The sequence below is a fragment of the Manis javanica genome, chromosome X, assembly GCF_040802235.1.
Source record: "Manis javanica isolate MJ-LG chromosome X, MJ_LKY, whole genome shotgun sequence".
Taxonomy (NCBI): Eukaryota; Metazoa; Chordata; class Mammalia; order Pholidota; family Manidae; genus Manis; species Manis javanica.
Window position 1 is genome coordinate 1,533,414 of NC_133174.1, and position 12,246 is coordinate 1,545,659.

A 12,246-nucleotide genomic window follows, 5' to 3' on the forward strand; every position below is an offset into this window, starting at 1 on the left:
ATTACATTGTATTCTATTACATACTGGCATGCCCTTTTGTATGGGGTCCCACACTAGACTTTGGTTCCCAGCTGAAGAGACCACAAGCCATGGGGTCAATATTTACCCTCTCAGCAAAGGAACAGTGTTTGTGAATCTCTATCTTTCCAATTGGTGGTGTTTGTACAGGTTTGCCAAGGACGGTTGATCCGGTTTTCCACGAAATGCCTGTGGGAGCCTTGCTAAGGGGCAGCTCACGGGGCATGTATTACACGCAGGGCTGAGAGTTCTGGAAGGATCCGCCTCTTTTGACTTAAAACGAAAACTGTCAGCTTTGCTCAGAAGGTGCAAGCACCTAAGAATGAGAGACTGAAGGAGGGAAAGGTGAGTGTGAGGCAGCGGGGGTCACGCAGGCCAATGGGGGACTCGGTTCCTTGTTTTGGAATCGTGATGCTCGTATGTTCTCAGGTCAGTGACTTTAGGCTCTTCCTTCATGCCTATTTCCTTTTATTAGGAAGTCACTTTCAGTGTTTGTTTCAATTCCTGCCAGAGGAATATGTTCACCTTATACAACACATGGAAAACCAAAGAATATACTAAGGTCCAGATTAGGTGAAACCATTGAGACAGGAAATAGATTGGTGGTTGCTAGGGGCTGGGTGGGCTGGGGGGAAATGGGGAATAACGAAAAGGGTTTCTTCTGGGGATGATGGAATGTTCCACACGGACTGGTGATCATGATGCAACGCTTAGCAACTGTGCAGAAAACCACGGAACGATGCACTCTGAACGCGTGGGTGGTGGGGTGCATGCATTGTATCTCAGCAAAGCTGCTACAAACATTGTTTTAAAGAAACATTGCTCACAACCTCACAGCCAAGGGACAAATGCTGTTAATAGTTCGCTGAACGGTCTTCTGCTTTTAGGAGATACGTGTTTGGAAATACGTGTTTCTTGTGGTATGAATGGCGTTATGTCCTACTCTCCTCACTTAACGTTATGTTGTCTTGTGCAAAGTATCCCAATTATGGATGGAATTAATGGGCTTGTTCCACCTTTTTTCTTCCCTTTAGATTGCCTAGGGGGTATGTAGTAAGATATAAAAACATTGCATTCTGTTATGAACTGAAGCTTGCATACCCCCCCAGCAAGAACAAAGCTCAAAGGTTGAAGTCCTAACTCTAGTGGAAGGTGTTTGGAGGTGGGGATTTGGGGAGGGGATAATGGAATTAAGGATATTATAACAGAATGGAAAGACACCAAAGGTTTGCCTTTCTCTCTACCAGGTGAGGACACAGCACAGAGGGGGTCATCTGCCAGCCGGGGAGAGAGGTCTGAACCAAGAACTGAACCCCCCAGGCACCTGGCGTGAGGGATGCTGGCATGAGGGATGGTGTGAAGCTTGATTTGCAAAATGTAGGAAATCCAAATATATAATCCCAAGGCAACAGGAACAATAAGAATGGGCCTTTTGCATTCAGTGGGACACATCTCAATGAGCCACAAAAGCTGGTTTCAGGGTGGCAGGAATCAGGATGCTTGTGAATAATTAACGAAACTTCGAAGTGGCTGAGGATTGCTAATGGGAATGCCAAGTTCCTGGAGGGGCCATGCCTTCTTCCTTTCTCTGCGGTGAAAATGGCCCAGGAAATCAGATGGAGACACATGGATGACCCTGAGGTACACAGCCGCGTCCCCAGAATTCTCTCAAATGAGTCACAATCAAACAAACAGCACGGTGCATCAAGCAGAGAGGGTAACGCAGGAGAAATAAAACTTGGACAACTTGGTCAGAAATGTAATTCCCTACATGTTATGACTCATTCCCTAGTCTTCCAGCTTGTTTATAGTATGTTGATGTTTTAGTTAACAAAATGTAATCTTTTCACTTCCCCTGAAAGAAACAACATGCAACAAAATTCCAACTCATTAAACAAATAAATCAGCAACTTTATTGCTTGAAAATGTATCATGCGAATACAATTTCACGTTTAGTTACTGGAATATTGTCCAGTGGATAAATAGATGGTTTGCTTGAAGGGGAAAAAAAAATAATAATGTAGAGAAAGTCGGAACAAATCCAGAGGTAATTTCTTGTGTTAAAATGTCACAGAAGCTGGGCTGACATACTGCATGCACTCCGTGAATATCGGCAGCAGCCGTGGTCATGCCAATGTACGAAGAAACTTAAGAAATATGATCTGAAGGCCGTAAAAACGTCAGAAAGTTTTTGCCCGTAAAACACCATGGAATTTAAAATGTCTGTATTTCTGGTAGAAAATTTACTAACACACCAACCCAAGTGTGTGACTTATTTATGACACATAGTCTGCTGTAGAAAATGCAGCTTGTCTGGGGTCAGTGTGGGGAAAATAAGTTAGTTTGTGGAGAAAAAGATAAATCAGGAATTCAGTGTTTGCTTTCTGCATTTCAGCTGAGTTTCTCTGGTCTCTCCCCCACCCGAAAGGCTGCTAACGCCAGAGCAGCGTTCCTGAAACTGGGATCTGGTCTTTACTCACCTGAGCTGGGGGAGGCCACAGGGGCGTGCAAACTGTGACGTTTAAATTTTCTGAAGCAATCCTTTATGCACGCTTCTGATGATGTCATTTAATGGGGCGCAAACATATAAAATGGTCTCGAAACAGTAAATACATTTCATGAACCTGAAGGCTTTCTGCAGAATTCAGGGTCATCCAGATTATTAAATGCACGGGGGAAGGTGAATCTGAATCTTGGAGGAGGGACAAGACCTTTGAGTTCCTAAAAATAGGAAATTTATTCTGACGATTCTAGCAACACACAGAACCCAATAAATAGCAGGTGTATAATGTTTGCCTGAGGCATTAACTCTGAATCCCAACCCAGTGTAATATTTGGAACCTCTGTGATTTTTTTTTTTAGTCAACCTTTATTGACAGGAGTCCAAAATGAATACAAAAAATGCCTCCTTTGTACGTTCACATATATTTTTCCTTAAAATCTACCTGACTATTAAAAGCTAAGAATGTATTTCAGCTTTTATAGTGAACCTTTCAGGAAAGGTTTAATAACATAAGTCACCAACATCAGCGAACATATGGTCCCACAATCATTTTTAGACCTACAGCTTAGAACAAGAATTAGATTCCGCATTGATCTACTAAAATAGAGGCTCAAAAATGTTTTAAGCCATTAAAAGCCATTGCTTTTTTTAATAAAAGAAGGTGGGGCTATATGCATATAACTTGAAAAGAAAGCTTGTCAATCAAACCATGAAATCATGTAGAGATAAAAGGGACAAGATGAACAGGAATTTGGGGAATGCTCACAGAAATGAGCATTATGGACATACGAAGATCACGCAGTCCCCTGGACATGCATACATACCCCTGTAGGTGGGACCATGGACGATGGGATTTGGGTAGAAGACCTGCCCAGTAAACAGATCTCTCTCAACAGTGCCATGCCATGTGCGGACAATGGGAGAAATCTGTTCTACCAACAAGAAAGAACGGGATACGTATCTGTTGGAAATTTAAACACAATATTAAAAGTAAGCAAAAGTGGGTGTGTTTTAAATGATTCACCACGCACAGTAGATTCTTAACAATACTGCTGATAAAGCAGTCCTCTCCAAAATTCATCCAATTTCATAACCATTCAGAATCATTTGAGCATGCTTTGGGTACCTTCTGACCCTATTTTCTGTGCTTCTAAACATTTCTGGGCTGAGAGAGTAGAAATGAACAAGAGATTCATAACTTAAAAGTAACAGAGGTTAGATGTACATCAATCTTTAAACCCCTGCAAGCATTTCGTGATTTTGTTGTCTTCCTCAAAAGAAATTATTGATGTTTTAGAAAGTATTTGTCTATGAATGTCCCCTCATTTCATCCTGTAATATTTATTTCTATTATTATTGTTGCTACAAATACATGCACCAGAGTTTGTCCATGAAAATCCTTGCTGTCTATGTTTCTTTTCTGGCATTCTTATGATCCCTTCCATTTTCGGACCGTGGAAAACACTGTTGTCTCACTGAAGAATAGGATTTATACAAGGATGCGTCTGAGGTGTTAAACAGGCTGGACCTGCCCCTTTCTGCCCCTCCTGTGGCAACAATAAAGGCCACAGATGGTGGTGTCTCAACATGGAACGAGTGGCTGCCCCGAGTCACTCCGTGAAGGATGCATTCGTCCCCCGTTACCCCCAAAGTTTAGAGGCTTCGAAGAACAAATATGAATGATCTCGTCCTAGTTGGACAAGGTTGATGCCATCTGAAATCGCTGTGACCAGGTGGCAGCTGGCTTTCCCCAGAGTGGGCGGTTTAGGAGAGAAAAAGAACAAAAATAAAAGTTGAGATGTCTTTTATCACGGGCTCCAGGGATTGAGGTATCTTAGTTTTGCCGTATTGGTCCCACAGGACAGCTCTGGTACCTAGCAGTAAAGGATGAAGGGAGAGTGAGTATTAGGTCAGACTACGAGGGGCCACTGTGGGGGGCTGAACACCCCAGCAAAGTGCCTGAGAGAGCCATCCAGAGAGCCATCCATCGGGCAATACCCCACTGGGCTTAGGGAGCTAGACAGACACTTAGTATCCTACCCCCACGGAGATGGGGGGATTATTTTCAGAACATGTAGCATGGATTTTCCTGTACCAAATTCTTTTCTGCAACTTTCCAGTGGGAGTTTTCAAGATAAAAAAAATGATTCAAGAAAGGAGATTTGTCCTATTATTTGTCCTCCCTGGATTGTGGGCTACACCTTTGCGGATCTGTTCCCTACAAACCTGGTGCCACCTATCTAGCCACGGGGACATGTCTGCAACCCCAGGAGTTGGTGGGTCACAAAAGTCAAAAGTATTTTCTCGACGGCAGCACTAAAGCGGGATGCTATTAAAAGTTTCATTTTTTTTTTTTACTGCATTTTTAGGGATATGGTTGTTTCAGTAGTTTTCTGCCTCTCTGTACGTCCGCAAAGGTAAAAATGAAGGCTGGTGGTGTCTTAATGTCTTCATGAATTCACACTTGACGTCACCCGTTGAGCAGTCCAACCAGGGAGATGCGACAGTGAACAAGAGAATGTGGGATTGATTCAAACTGCATAGTGATTATAATTCTTCCATCCAGACATAGTCTAAGGTCTTTGGGGATCTTTTGCTGGTGTTTCCTAAGGGGGGAAAATGATCAGTTTTTGGATGAAAATGGCTAAATGCTTCCTCAAACATTTTTTACGTACAAGGTATAAATTACTTTTTATCTTCAAAGTCTGTTGTCAAATGTTCTGGCTTCTCACATGTGAGTTATAGGAAGCACGTTTGGGTGTGTGTGTGGGTTCAAGAATATGGGCCACGTGTGTGTGAAGTGCACATGTATGCGCATGGTGTATGTGTGTGTGAGTGTGAGAGAGATCTGTCATGTGCATGAGTGTGTGTATATACAAGTGTGGTGATACGTATGCATGTGTACGTGATCTGTTGTGTGCGTGAGGGTGTGTGCATATGGCATATGTGGTATACATGCATACGTGCACTCTGTCATGTGTGCCCAGTGTGAGTCACACGTGCACGTGGAGTGTGTGTGTGGTAGGGAAGCCCAGACACACACAAACTCTGGAAACGATGCATCTCAACGCACAAGAGGATGTGTGTTCCTGTTCTAAAACAGCCGGGACGACCCAGAGAAGCCTGAGTAAATGTCAGTCGTCCGGCAAGGTCTCAGGGCTGCCGCCAGGGATTTCTCAGCATGGTGCTTCTCTTTTAAAACAGATGGAAATAAGAGGAATTCAAATTACAACAAGTGGTCCATTTTGGGCTCACCGAATTAGCCCAGTCCTTTAATAAGGAAGAGGGTTCTGCAGTCCTCAAAAACTTGAGGAAATGCACTCATTTTGGAGGCTGGAGAAGCCCAGAGAAGACAGGGCCAGCATGCTAGACAGAATGTCCTCTGCAGGGGGAATCACATGGGAACCCGGGCACGGAGCTCCCCACCCATAGAACCAAAGACTATTTGCAACACCATAGCTCACAGAATCAAGCACTGATACCAGACCGCCTTTCCCATGAGACACACACACTTTCAAACAAAACCAGAAGTAAGTTTTGAGCATAAATAATCGGTAACTCACTTCAGCGTCTGAGGCACCAGCACAACTGGCTGAATTATTTCAAGGGTTATGTCCTCAGCAGCACTGCTCAGCTAAGGGTCGGGGCGAACGGGTGTGTGAACAATTACGTTCAGGCTTTTTCTGGAGCTTTGTGCTTTATTGTGTTGGTGTAATTGGATCAGGGCAACTCCTGGGTGCTTCCAATTTCCCTCAGACAGATCAGGGGATAATTACCTGGAGCTCTAGCTCTAGGGAAAGACGTTGGTGATGGCTGTAAGCCAAAGTAGTGAGTGAGTGTGATTCGCGTCCAGTCGTAAAAACGTCCATGTTTAATAAAGGTGTGATGGGCCATAAAGAGGAATTTAGTGTTAATTCCTTTCTCATACTGAGAGGAAACACGAGAGTCACAAACATCCACGCACCCAGGGTTTTATCTTTCGCGTTCATTGTTGATGGACTGGAACCTTACATTCCGCACAGACGGATGGAATCGAAGAATTCTGTGTATCATTTCTGTTATTGGACACAGCAATGATTTTTATCCTTCAGGGAGACTTGTTTTCTGTAGAAATGTGAGTACATATACAAGAAAATATGACTTAAATGCATGGAAATATCTTTTTGACCAAAACTTGTGCAGTGCGTCTGGACCAGGGGTCGGCAAAGTTCCTCCAGGAAGGGATGGATAGCAAACATTTTCAGCTTTGTGAGTCCCAAGATCTTTGTGGCGAGGACTCCGTTTCCCTTTGCAGTGCAAAATGAGTCACACACATAAAATGCAAACAAGTGGGTGTGGCTGTGTGCCAATAAAAGTTTATTTATGCAAACAGGTGGAGGGCCAGATTGGCCCACAAGCCTTCATGTCTTCATCCCTGACCAGGCCATGGTTCATGATAGTCCAGGGATCTGTCAACTCAAAGATGAGTCATCTTCATCCCAGATTCTGATGAATAATGGCAACCAGGAAAATACAGACACTAAGAATACACCTCCCTTGGATAAATGAAAGGAATGGTAGACCAGCAGTCCGCTCTCTATAAATCAAGGATCCTTGGGGCCCACATTATTACGTCACGCTTCCTAGGGGCTTTCTGGCCTCTTTGTCCCCTTCTGCTAATGCAACTTTGGAAACAGAATATAGTCATGGACTCCTTGTTGCTTTAAAAACACAATTCCATTAACAACCAGTAGGCTCCGATCCACTTGTTTCAGGTTCCTTCCGTATCCCGGTCAAATGCCCCAAATGTCCTTCCTAGAAAGCATTTGCAAAACTGCTCAGATAATTTCCTACTGCTGCCTCCAAACAACTTAGCAGCTCCAAACAACATGAATTCACTAGCACAAATTTCTACAGGCCAATAGAGAATCCCCCTTGCATGGAACACCCTTCATGTTCTGAATGTCTCTGACTTTGCATGTCTTAGACTCCCGTTTTTTTTGAATGGCTCACCTGATTAGGTCAGGCCCACCCAGACCTTTTGTTAAGGGCGACTGATTTGGGACAATTATTGCATCTATGAAATCCTTCCCAGAGGCGCCTAGATTAGAGCTTGGTGGAGCGATGAGGAGGTGTGTGTACTGCAGGGGGGCAGGTAGGGTTCTGCCTCCCATCGTGTTTTATTTCATCATTTCCTCACCCCAGTGCCTGTTTCCACAGCTGGAAGATGGCTTCTTTGAGGCTCCTCTGATACTATAGGCTTGTAGGATCTGAATTGCCATGAATGGGACTTCACTCCCTGAATCCATTTGCATTCTCTTCCCTTCCTGTGAGCTTGATAGATTCCTAATACTTAGGATCTCTGCATGACTGATCATCGTATATGTGATTTTTTCCCCCCATGTCTTATGACGAAATATCAGTGTCTGGAATATGTTCAAACTCTGCCACAGATATTTTGCAAATGCCCGATGTGTGAGGCCATAGAGTCACATGTGGGTAAAAGATGCCTCAAAGTGTGAGGGACAGCCATGGGGTTTTAGTCTGACAGATCATGAAAGCTTGATTGATATGATGTCACAGTCAAGAAACCGCCACCAAGCAAACTTCAGTGTAGCCTTCAAGAAGTATATCCATATGATCTAAAAAGTCTGTAAAAACATGCCTACCTCTTCCAACTACACATCTGTGTGAGGCTCAATATTTTTCATATATTTTTTAACCAAAAGAGCATACTGACAACAGATCGATGCCAAATCTGATACACAACTTCAGCTGTCTTCAGTTAAGCCAGACTTTGGCAAAAATGTCAAATGATGCCGCTCGGCTCCCTATTTATTTTTTATTTTGAGAAGAACATTGATTTTCCATAGAGGTAGATTATTTTGATTACTTTAAAATGAATTTCTGTGTTTTTAACTTCTCACTTTTAGTCCCTCATGTGATAAATATTCACAGATATAATGCCCGTAAACAAAAGCTCTTTGGGGTCCTTGATAATTTTTAGTAATGGGAAGGGTTTCTGGAACCAAGAAGCTTGAAAATCATGAGAAGATTGTTCCATGTATGCTCTAAAGCACAGGGGAAAAGTCTGATAATTGCATGTGTTCATATTCATGTATGTCCACACTCATGTATTCATGAATATGACATATGAACATATACATATATGTATTCATATGGACATATAGGAATATAGATTTTACAAAATATATGTGAATATATATGAATCATGGATGAGTACGAGGTAATTGATCTTGTGGGTGAGGAGGGCATTGTGCAGAGAAAGATTCAGAGCCACAGCAAAGTCACAAACACCCCACAGATGTCCTAGAGGACACCGATACGTCCTACCCCTTAAGATGAATGGTGGGCTCATGAGTGTTTGCAACAAGTGCTGTAAATCTTCCTTGGGGCATATTTAAAATCCAACTGCAACATTTAGCAAGCAGGATAACTCTGCCAAATGACGGAGCTGATGGAGCAATTGGAGAAACAATGTAGAATAATATCCCAATTCTAGTTGCCTAGGGCCGCCCTAAAAAGAACCCCATTCAGGGCAGCGTACATGCCACCTTTATATGTCCAGGTACCTGGAGGTTGGAATCTGAGGTCCAGGTGTGGGCAGGGCTGCTCCTCCTGAACCTCACCCCTGGGCGTGTGGATGCTGTCCTCTCCTTGTGTCCTCAGGGGGTCGTCCCTGTGTGTGTGACTGTCTGTGTCCTGACCTCCTCTCCTTACCAGGACAACAGTCTTACCAGACCACAGCCTCATTGTGGTGACCTCATGTTCCTTCATCCCCTCTTTAAAGACCCCACGTCCAAATGCAGCCCTGCTCTGAGGTTTGGGGGTAAAGGCCTCAACATGTGGATTGTGGGGGACACAGTTGATTCCAGAACAATCATTAAATTCTAGGAGTATTTCAAGGAACAGCTATAGCAGCTGTGGGCTCAGTAAAACGATTGAACAGTCCATTGCTTTTAGACCCATTTCGGCCGGTGGGCTGCTCAAGGGTACTATTACGGTGGAATGATTGGGGTAGAAGGCAGACCAGGTGGGCTGAGACCCGGCGAATGGGGAAAAGCGTAAACAGCAGGAGGGTGGTGATGGGGCAGGGGGCTGATGCCAAGCCTTCTACTGGATGAAACGCAAGCAGACCTCCCGGATATGAAATCCATCGTGGCTTCACAAGGACGTCCTGCTCCCACCACCCCCGCTCACCTCTACACGGAAAGGACCAGACTGTATCCCCCGTGCTTGGTCTTGAAAACATTCTGGTCGTCTCCTCCCTAGAATGTTCACTCTACAAACTCAGCCTTAATTGCTACTCAAGAACATTTGGCAGTGAGAGACACACAAGATAAAAGTGTAATTTCCTGATGAGTGCCTGTGGGCCTGAGTTCAGGGATGATTTATCTCTAGGGTTTGGCAGCAGCTGATATCAGGAGCTCAATTTCTTGTTTCTACACTTTTCCAGCTTGTGGGAGGGGCAGTGTCTCCAGGCTCCGGGTGAAGAAATTTTACGTTTCTTATGAATAAAAAAAAAAAAATAGATTGAATTATAGGCTCAAAGGAATTTTACGGGGTCATTTAGAGAAAGCCATCCCAGACTTGTGGCATGGATGAGGACTTGGTGGTGCCTGATATTTTGGGGTACTTCCTGCAGTTTCTATGTCACCTACTCCTCCTGGGAATCTCCGGCATAAGATGTGCCTGAAAGGTTGTAAAATTTGCAGATGGTGCACTCTCTCCCTAACACAGTTTATCAACGACACTGAGTGTATCCAGTTCTTGCGGCTTTGCTAACAAAATGCCGTAGGCCGTGTTGTTGAAAACAGTGATCTATATTCTTCCCCAGATCAGGTGGCCAGAAGTCCGAGAGCAAGGCGTCAGCAGGATTGGCTCCTTTGGAGGTTCCAGGGGTGGAGATGCTCCCTGCCTCTCTCTCCTAGTTTCTGGAGGCTGCACGCAATCCTTGCAAGTCCATGATGTGTAGATGCATTGCTCCAATCTCTGCTCCGCAGTCACGTGCACGCCACTACGTCTTCTCACCACTCTTAAGGACACTAGTCCTTGGATTTAGGGTTCCAGCCTCCTCCAGTCTGACCTCTTATACCTGCAAAGACCCTATTTCCAGAGTGACCTTCTGAAGCTCCAAGAGAATGGGAATTCTGGGGAGACGCTATACAACCAGGACACAGATTTATTTTTCTCACTGCTTCTGGTCAAGGTCAGTGAGGTTCTGAATTTCTCCTCCTCCTTATCATTACACAGAAAATCGCTTCTCTTGTGTGCCAAAACCTGTGTGCCAGACCGCAGGCCAGAGGGATGGGAGGGGGCCATTATTTCTCGGTATGTGGTTCAAGGAACGCGCTCCCCCAATACGTGATTGCATTTTCAAAATGAGACTTGTGGAAACCTCACAGCAGCGCTGATAGGTCTTGGCCCATATTTACACATACATTTACTGTAAACGTCTGAAATTTTTTCCCCCATATATGGGAAAGGTTGTCTTAACCACAACTATCTTTGCATTAGCCATACTCATAATACATCAAGTTTCACTCATCCTGCAATTTAAGGAAGCCCAAGGGACAATTCATGTCTCTGCGTTTTACAGCTGTTTTTCTCCCTGCTCCAACGTAGAGCTCAAAGGCAAGCCCCATGTCAACTCATTCAAATCCTTCAGTGCCTACTGACTGCAGGAAGGAAACCTCTGTGTAGGCAAAGTTTATATTGACCCTCCATTAATGGCAATTCACAAATGAATCACCATTCATCCATGATCTGTAAGCTATTGACAATTTATCTCATGCGTAGATTAAAGAGGCCATTATGCTGAGTGACTCCCTTTTACATGACAAGGGGCAGAACAACTACTGACGCCACACACCTGGTAAGAAAAGCTTATGTCGTGGTGACATACCATGTGGTTTTGTGGTTCCAACCATTCTTGGCCATGATGTATGTCTTGGCTGGTTGCATTCAAGAGAAAGGTGTGGTGGTCAACTGTGAATTAGGTGACGCTTAGGCTGATCCAGGAATCTTTAGACCCATCCTTTGAAGAGCTGGATTATCCCCACCCAGAGAAGTGCATGGAAAAAACACCTGGTAAAACATGTTGGCAAGACAGTAGGATCAAAGAATGCATGGCCATGTGGTGTCTGGGAAGGAAACCCGATCTTATCCTAAATGTGATGAGAAGTTATGGTGTGTGTGTGCGTGTGTGTGTGTGTAATTGAGTGTGGAATGCTCTGGTGTACATTCTTCCACATCCTGTGGCTGGTGAGGAGAGAGCATGTTATGGGTGTGATCATGGAAGCATAAACCCACCCAGGCGGCTACTGTAGGGATGAGGTAAGTGATGGGGATGGATTGGATGAGTGGCTTTACTGGGGGTGAAGGACATGAACAGCTTCAGAATAGCTTTTGGAGGCAGCAGTATTATTTAATGAATTGGAAGTTTCTCTGAGGATAATGGAAGGAAGAAGAGAAATCAGGAACGGGTCTTGGCTTTTGCCCTTAAACAGTTGACTCAGTGGTCATGTCCTTTACTCAGAAATGCAAGATCAGGAAAGAGCAGGTGTAATAAACAGGACATAACGTTTCAGACATAAATGCTGTTGAGATCTGAGTCAGATATCCAAGCACAAAGAGGAGCAGGTGTCAGAAGATGTTCCATACATGTGCCTTGGCCTCAGTGAGAAATACATCAACATCCAATATATGTACATCACGCTCAGAAA

The 12,246-nt window shown here is 44.2% G+C and overlaps 1 long non-coding RNA gene across 1 annotated transcript in view; it reads right to left on the reverse strand.

Annotated features, from left to right (window-relative positions):
• Positions 1-1,973: 1,973 nt before the first annotated feature.
• Positions 1,974-12,246, reverse strand: part of LOC108408219 (uncharacterized) — a 44,681-nt gene continuing 34,408 nt past the window's right edge. The window contains exon 7 of the long non-coding RNA XR_012127288.1: positions 1,974-4,395. This is a non-coding gene — a long non-coding RNA (uncharacterized lncRNA). The remainder of the gene's footprint in view (positions 4,396-12,246) is intronic.